The sequence below is a fragment of the Salmo salar genome, chromosome 15, assembly GCF_965601325.2.
Source record: "Salmo salar chromosome 15, fSalSal1, whole genome shotgun sequence".
In the NCBI taxonomy this organism is placed as follows: domain Eukaryota; kingdom Metazoa; phylum Chordata; class Actinopteri; order Salmoniformes; family Salmonidae; genus Salmo; species Salmo salar.
Window position 1 is genome coordinate 67,563,928 of NC_138305.1, and position 7,941 is coordinate 67,571,868.

Below are 7,941 nucleotides of genomic sequence, written 5' to 3' on the forward strand. Positions count from 1 at the left end.
ATATTTTATTGTATAATCTTTTGCAATTAATAGATTATGATTCTCATGACAATAGGCGTGAGGTAGATTTTACACTTTTACATGGACAGCCTGGCTTTCCTGATAGCTTTTTAACAAATTATCAGGATTCATAAACCCTTGATCTAAGGTGGCTGTGAGAGCTGGTTAACTCAAGCCCTTCTCTAGAGATGTACTGTAGTTTAGATTGGGCTGTGGCCATACTGATTCCCAAGGCCTGCTTCATTTGGGTTCTTTATTTCCCTGAGATAGCAATATACAGTATATAGAAACAGGAACTGGAGAACATAATACTGCCAGGAAACCTGTGAAAGGACAATCTTCACATTTTTTGTCACATTGGTACAGTATGTTAAAGCACAATTTTGTATAGAAAACACCTTTTGGCTTCTACTGTAAACCGTGAGCAAACATGCATGAGGTTAATACCAACCTGACTACACAATTATCTTATTCACCAACACCTGTTTGATCTGAAATTGCTGTTCACAACATAGCAGCCATTTTGTACAAGGGAGTGACCGGAATGTTGTATTTTAGTGTTAACACATGATTGGTGATGCTCCTGTAAATGTCCGTGCTTTCAGTGGGAACAGGAACAACTCTCCAAGATAGTTCAGAAAAAGCACAAAACCATCTGGAATAGACCACAGGTTGCCATACCAAACATATTCATTGGTCCTCCCAAACTACTTAACATCCAGTATGATACACAGGCAGCCTAATTCTGATATTTTCCCACTAATTGGTCTTTTGCCAATAATTGGGCAAAATATCAGAATTGAGCTGCCTGTCTAAACTCAGCCTAACATCCACATGTAGGATGTTATAGTGCACTGAATATTGTACCAACTTTATTATATGAGGAACTTTATATAAGGTAACGTTTTAATATTTATACCTCAATGAAAATTGCCATTTCACACTTGCATTGTCTTCCTTTCAGTTCAATGTGGCGTTGACTTAATGCAGTGAAGTTGCTGCTTTCCAATGAGTATGTGAAATAAAATAAATCAATGATGTGTGTGTCTGATTTATTCTTATACAGTGTATAATGTGAATAACACATTGTACTTCTGCCTCAGGATGACATGGTTAAACATCCAATTATGATGTACTTGTATGTGTGCATAAAGTGGGAAGTAGTTTGTGGAGATGTGGCGCTACAAATAATTTAACATAATTTACACATTTTTTAAGCTCTCCCCAGCTAGCACAGAACGCTCCTTTCACGTTTCATAAAGGTTCTCCTTTGGTTCTTAGAAAAATAACTTTAACAAAACATTGTGGGAAAGTTGTTTTTCTAAGAATCAAAGGAGAACCTTTAGGGAATGTTGCTATTTTGAAACACATTGTTCTGAGAACGTTCAAATAACTTCATAAAATAAAGTTGTTTTTTGGTGAATTCGAATTTTTACTTAATTTTCCCCTGTGGTTCCCATTTGGTTGTTGGAAGAAAAAAGAGGTGAACATTCTGGGAAGGTTGCATATCTATGGGCCATATTGGATCAAACTGTTGAAAGAGGAGATAAAGTGTGTGTGGGGGTGAGTGCACATCATTTTGTAAATAGCTAACTAGTTTTTTGTTCCCCACTTATTCTGGGAAAATTGCAAGGCGTATATTTTATTTACAAGACAGTCATGTGACACCTTGGTCACCATAGCAACTTGACAGTTGGGGAAATGGCTGCCAGGCGGTTTAGCTTGTTTCAAGAAATGCTAATATGACTATTTTTACAGGTACGGAGACAGAGAAACATACTAAAACTACAACAACTGTTTATACTGTATGAACATGTTAGGGGGTAGCATAGTTATTTTTGAACGTGTTGTGTATGCAGAATATTGTTTCGTTTTATGCCCGAAGTTAGCTTAGCTAGTATGTTCTCTAATTGCATTGGCTGCTAGCTAAGTCTGACCATAAAAACTATTTTAAAAACTTGTTTCCATGGAGAGTGACAAATGAGGTCTGATAACCCTCTTGCTATGTCAAGTTGGGTGGCAATAGATTTGATTTGTTGAATGAGTAGGCTACTTGGCTAATACCTGATGACGTTAACCATGTCACATGACCCGTCATGTAAATAAGGACATGATTGCAATGAAATAGTAAAGAGAGGTTTAAAACTAATTTTCAATGCTATATCACATTATTGCCACCGAAATACATTAGTAATTCATTCATTTTGGAGGGGGGGGGGGGTATTTTATTTGGATCCCCATTAGCTGTTGCAAAAGCAGCAGCTACTCTTCCAGGGGTCCACACAAAACATGACATAATACAGAACATGAATAGACAAGAACAGCTCAAGGACAGAACTACATAAAAAAAGGCACATGTGGCCTACATATCAATACCAATACATAAACACAAACTATCTAGGCCAAATAGGGGAGAGGCGTTATGCTGTGAGGTGTTGCTTTATCTGTTTTTGGAAACCAGGTTTGCTGTTCATTTGAGCAGTATGAGATGGAACGGAGTTCCATGCAATAATGGCTCTATATAATACTGTACGCTTTCTTGAATTTGTTCTGGATATGATTTGGGGACTGTGAAAAGACCCCTGGTGGCATGTTCAGTGGGGTAAGTGTGTGTGTCAGAGCTGTGTGTAAGTTGACTATGCAAACAATTTGGGATTTTCAACACATGAATATTTCTTATAAAAAGAAGAAGTGATGCAGTCAGTCTCTCCTCAACTCTTAGCCAAGAGAAACTGGCATACATAGTATTTATATCAAGCCTCTGATTACAATGAAGAGTAAGATGTTCCGCTCTGTTCGGGCCAGCTGCTGCTTAACTAGGTCTTTCTTTGCAGCACTCGACCACATGACTGGACAATAATCAAGATAAGACAAAACTAGAGTTTGCGGGACTTGCTTTTTGGAATGTGGCGTCAAAAAATCAGAGCATCTCTTTATTACAGACAGACCTCTCCTCATCTTTACAACCATTGAATCTATATGTTTTGACGATGACAGTTTACAATCTAAGTTAACACCAAGTAATTTAGTCTCCTCAACTTGTTCAACAGCCACATCATTCATGACCAGATTCAGCTGAAGTCTAAAACTTAGGGAATGATTTGTACCAAATACAATGCTTTTAGTTTTTGAGATGTTCAGGACCAGTTTATTACTGGCCACCCATTCCAAAACAGACTGCAGCTCTTTGTTAAGGGTTTCAGTGGCTGATGCGTATATGGTTGAATCATCAGCATACATGGACACACATGCTTTGTTTAATGTTAGTGGCAGGTCATTGGTAAAAATAGAAAAGAGTAGAGGGCCTAGAGAGCTGCCCATGTTTGACATTAGAGAAGCTTCCATTAAAGAAAACCATTTGAGTTCAATTAGATAGATAGCTCTGAATCCATGATATGGCAGAGGTTGAAAATCCATAACGCATATGTTTTTTCAACAACAGGTAATGATCAATAATATCAAAGGCTGAACTGAAATCTAACAGTACAGCTCCCACAACCTTATTATTATTTATACCAATCATCAGTCATTTGTGTCAGTGCAATGCATGTTGAGTGCCCTTCTCTATAAGCATGCTGAAAGTCTGTTGTTAATTTGTTTACAGAGAAATAGCATTGTATTTGGTCAAACACCATTTTTTCCAACAGTTTGCAAAGAGCTGCCAGCAAGCTTATAGGTCTGCTCTTAGAACCAGTAAAGGCTGCATTACCACTCTTAGGTAGCGGAATAACTTTGGTTTCCCTCAAGGCCTGAGGACCAATATGTTCCTCTAGGCTCAGATTAAACACATGACAGATAGGAGTAGCAACAGAGTCAGCTACCATCCTCAGTAGTTTTCCATCTATGTTGTCAATGCCAGGAGGTTTGTTAACAATACTTTTTCCACCTCTCCCACACTAACTTTACAAAATTCGAACTTGCAATTCTTTTCTTTCATTATTTGTTATTTTTATGCATGAATACGATGGCACATTGTTCGTTGTTGGCATTTCCTGCCTAATTTTGTCCACTTTGCCAATGAAGTAATCATTCAAATAATTGGCAACTCATTTTATACATAATGTTGCCGCTACCGTCTCTTATGACCAAAAATAACTTCAAGAAATCAGGACTGCGATTACTCACCACGGACTAGCAAAATCTTTTTTCTTCTTTCACGACTGACGAGCCCGAGGCAGAGGATATACGCCTCCCTCGGGAACAGGCCCCGACCCCTGTGATCTGCAGAGAAAGAGAGGCCGGAGAGTGGGCTGTCTTCTGAGAATTCGGAGGTGATCAAATAAACCCCCACTTCCCTCAATTCTGCTAGCAAACATGCAATCTTTGGACAATAAAATCAACAAGTTACGGGGAAGATTAAACTACTAACAGGACAATAAAAACTGTAACATCTTATGCTTCACGGAGTCGTGGCTGAACGACGACAATATCAACATACAGCTGGCTGGTTATACAATGTACCGGCAGGATAGGACAGTGGAGTCTGGTAATTTTGTAAATTACAGCTGTTGCACTATATCTAAGGAAGTCTCGAGCTATTGCTCGCCTGAGGTTGAGTATATCATGATAAGCTGAAGACCACACTACCTACCGAGAGAGTTCTCATCTGTATTCTTCGTAGCTGTTTACATACCACCTCAGTTAGACGTTGGCACTAAGATAGCATTGAATGAGCTGTATTAAGCAAAAAAGAAAACGCCCACCCAGAGGTGGCGCTCCTAGTAGCCGGGGACTTTAATGCAGGGAAACTTAAATCAGTTTTACCAAATTTCTATCAGCATGTTAAATGTGCAACCAGAGGGAAAAGAACTCTAGACCACCTATACTCCACATACAAAGCTCTCCCTCGCCCTCCATTTGGCAAATCTGACCATAATTCCATCCTCCTGATTCCTGCTTACAAGTTAAAATTAAAGCAGGAAGCACCAGTGACTCGCTCAATAAAAAAAGTGGTCAGATGAAGCAAATGCTAAGCTACAGGACTATTTTGCTAGCACATACTGGAATATATTCAGGGATTCCTCCAATGGCATTGAGGAGTACACCACATCTGTCATTGGCTTCATCAATAAGTGCATCGATGACATTGTCCCCACAGTGACCGTACGTACATACCCCAACCAGAAGCCATGGATTACAGGCAGCATCCGCACTGAGCTAAAGGCTAGAGCTGCCGCTTTCAAGGAGCGGGACTCTAACCTGGAAGCTTATAAGAAATCCCGCTATGCCCTCCGACAAACCATCAAACAGGCAAAGCGGTCAATACAGGACTAAGATCAAGTCGTACTACACCGGCTCTGATGCTAGTCGGATGTGGCAGGGCTTACAAACCATTACAGACTACAAAGGGAAGCACAGCCGAGAGTTGCCCAGTGACACGAGCCTACCAGACAAGCTAAACTACTTCTTTGCTTCGAGGCAAATAACACTGAAACATGCATGAGAGCACCAGCTGTACTGGAAGACTGTGTGATCACGCTCTCCGCAGCCAATGTGAGTAAGACAGGTCAACATTCACAAGGCCGCAGGGCCAGATGGATTTCCAGGAAATGTACCCAGAGCAAGTGCTGGCCAACTAGCAAGTGTCTTCACTGACATTTTAAACCTCTCCCAGTCCGAGTCTGTAATACCAACATGTTTTAAGCAGACCACCATAGTGCCTGTGCCCAAGAACACTAAGGTAACCTGCCTAAATGACTACCGACCCGTAGCACTCACGTCTGTAGCCACGAAGTGCTTTGAAAGGCTGGTCATGGCTCACAACACCATTATCCCAGAAACCCTAGACCCACTCCAATTTGCATACCACCCCAACAGATCCACAGATGATGCAATCTCTATTGCACTCCACACTACCCTTGCCACACCTGGACAAAAGGAACACTTATGTGAGAATGGTATTCATTGGCTACAGCTCAGCGTTCAACACCATAGTGCCCTCAAAGCGTATCAATAAGCTAAGGACCCTGGGACTAAACACCTCCCTCTTTAACTGGATCCTGGACCCAGGTGGTAAGGGTAGGTAACAACACATCCGCCACGCTAATCCTCAACACAGGGGCCCCTCAGGGGTGTGTGCTCAGCCCCCTCCTGTACTCTCTGTTCACTCATGACTGCACGGCCAGGCATGACTCCAACACCATCATTACATTTGCAGATGACATAACAGTGGTAGGCCTGATCACCGACAACAATGAGAGCCTATAGGGAGGAGGTCAGAGACCTGGCCGTGTGGTGCCAGGACAACAACCTCTCCCTCAACGTGATCAAGACAAAGGAGATGATTGTGGATTACAGGAAAAAGAGGACCGAGCACATCCCCATTCTCATCAATGGGGCTTTAGTGGAGCAGGTTGAGAGCTTCAAGCTCCTTGGTGTCCACATCACCAACAAACTAACATGGTCCAAGCACACCAAGTGGGCACGACAAAACCTATTCCCCCTCAGGAGACTGAAAAGATTTGGCATGGGTCCTCAGATCCTCAAAAGGTTCTACAGCTGCACCATCGAGAGCATCCTGACTGGTTGCATCACTGCCTGGTATGGCAACTGCTCGGCCTCCGACCGCAAGGCACTACAGAGGGTAGTGCGAACGGCCCAGTACGTCACTGGGGCCATGCTTCCTGCCATAAAGGACCTCTATACCAGGCGGTATCAGAGGAAGCCCCGAAAAATTATCAAAGACTCCAGCCACCCTAGTCATAGACTGTTCTCTCTGCTACCGCACTATTCAACACAGGGGCCCCTCAGGGGTGTGTGCTCAGCCCCCTCCTGTACTCTCTAAACAGCTTCTAAACAGCTTCTACCCCCAAGCCATAAGACTATTCAACACCTCCCTCTTTAACTGGATCCTGGACCCAGGTGGTAAGGGTAGGTAACAACACATCCTCCACGCTGATCCTCAACACAGGGGCCCCTCAAGAGGCTTCTAAACAGCTTCTACCCCCAAGCCATAAGACTATTCAAATGGCTACCCAGACTATTTGCACTGCCCCCCCCCCCCCCCTCCACAACACTGCCACTCTCTGTTGTCATCTATGCATAGTCACTTTAAACTCTACCTACATGTACATACTACCTCAACTAACCGGGGCACCCGCACTTGGACTCTGTACCGGCATCTCCCTGTATATATTGTTATTTTTTACTGCTGCTCTTTAATTACTTGTTACTTTTATCTCTTATTCTTATCCATATTTCTTTTTGGAACTGCACTGTTGGTTAGGGGCTTGTAAGTTAGAATTTCACTGTAAGGTCTACACCTGTTGTATTCGGCGCATGTATAAATGGTTTTGTGATGAATAAGCCATCTGATTCGATGAAAGATGGAGTTGAATTTGTATTTCTGCCCATAATTTCTTTTAAAGTACTCTAAAGTTTTTTCCCATCATTCTTTATATCATTGTTCTTGGTTTCTTATTTTTTTGTTGAGTTTAGTCACATAATTTCTGAATTTACAATAAGTCAGCCAGTCAGATGTGCAGCCAGTCTTATTAGCCACTCCTTTTGCCCCATCTCTTTCAACCATTCCTCATCAATCCATGGAGCCCTAACAGTTCTAACAGTCAGGTGTATGTTTATCCATAATTGGAAGAAGCAATTTCATAAATTCATCAAGTGCAGCGTCTGTATGCTCCTTATTAACCACATCAGACCAACAAATATTTTTAACATCATCCACATAAGAGTCACAGCAAAATCTTTGGTATGATCTCTTATACACTATTTTAGGCCCAGCTTTTGGAACTTTGGCTTTTCTGGATATAGCCACAATATTGTGATCACTGCATCCAATGGGTATGGATACAGCTTTAGAACAACGTTCTACAGTATTTGTAAAAATGTGATCGATACATGTGGATTTTCTTGTTCTTGTAGTGTTTGTAAACTCCCTGGTAGGTTGATTAATAACCTGAACCAGATTACAGGCACTGGTTACAG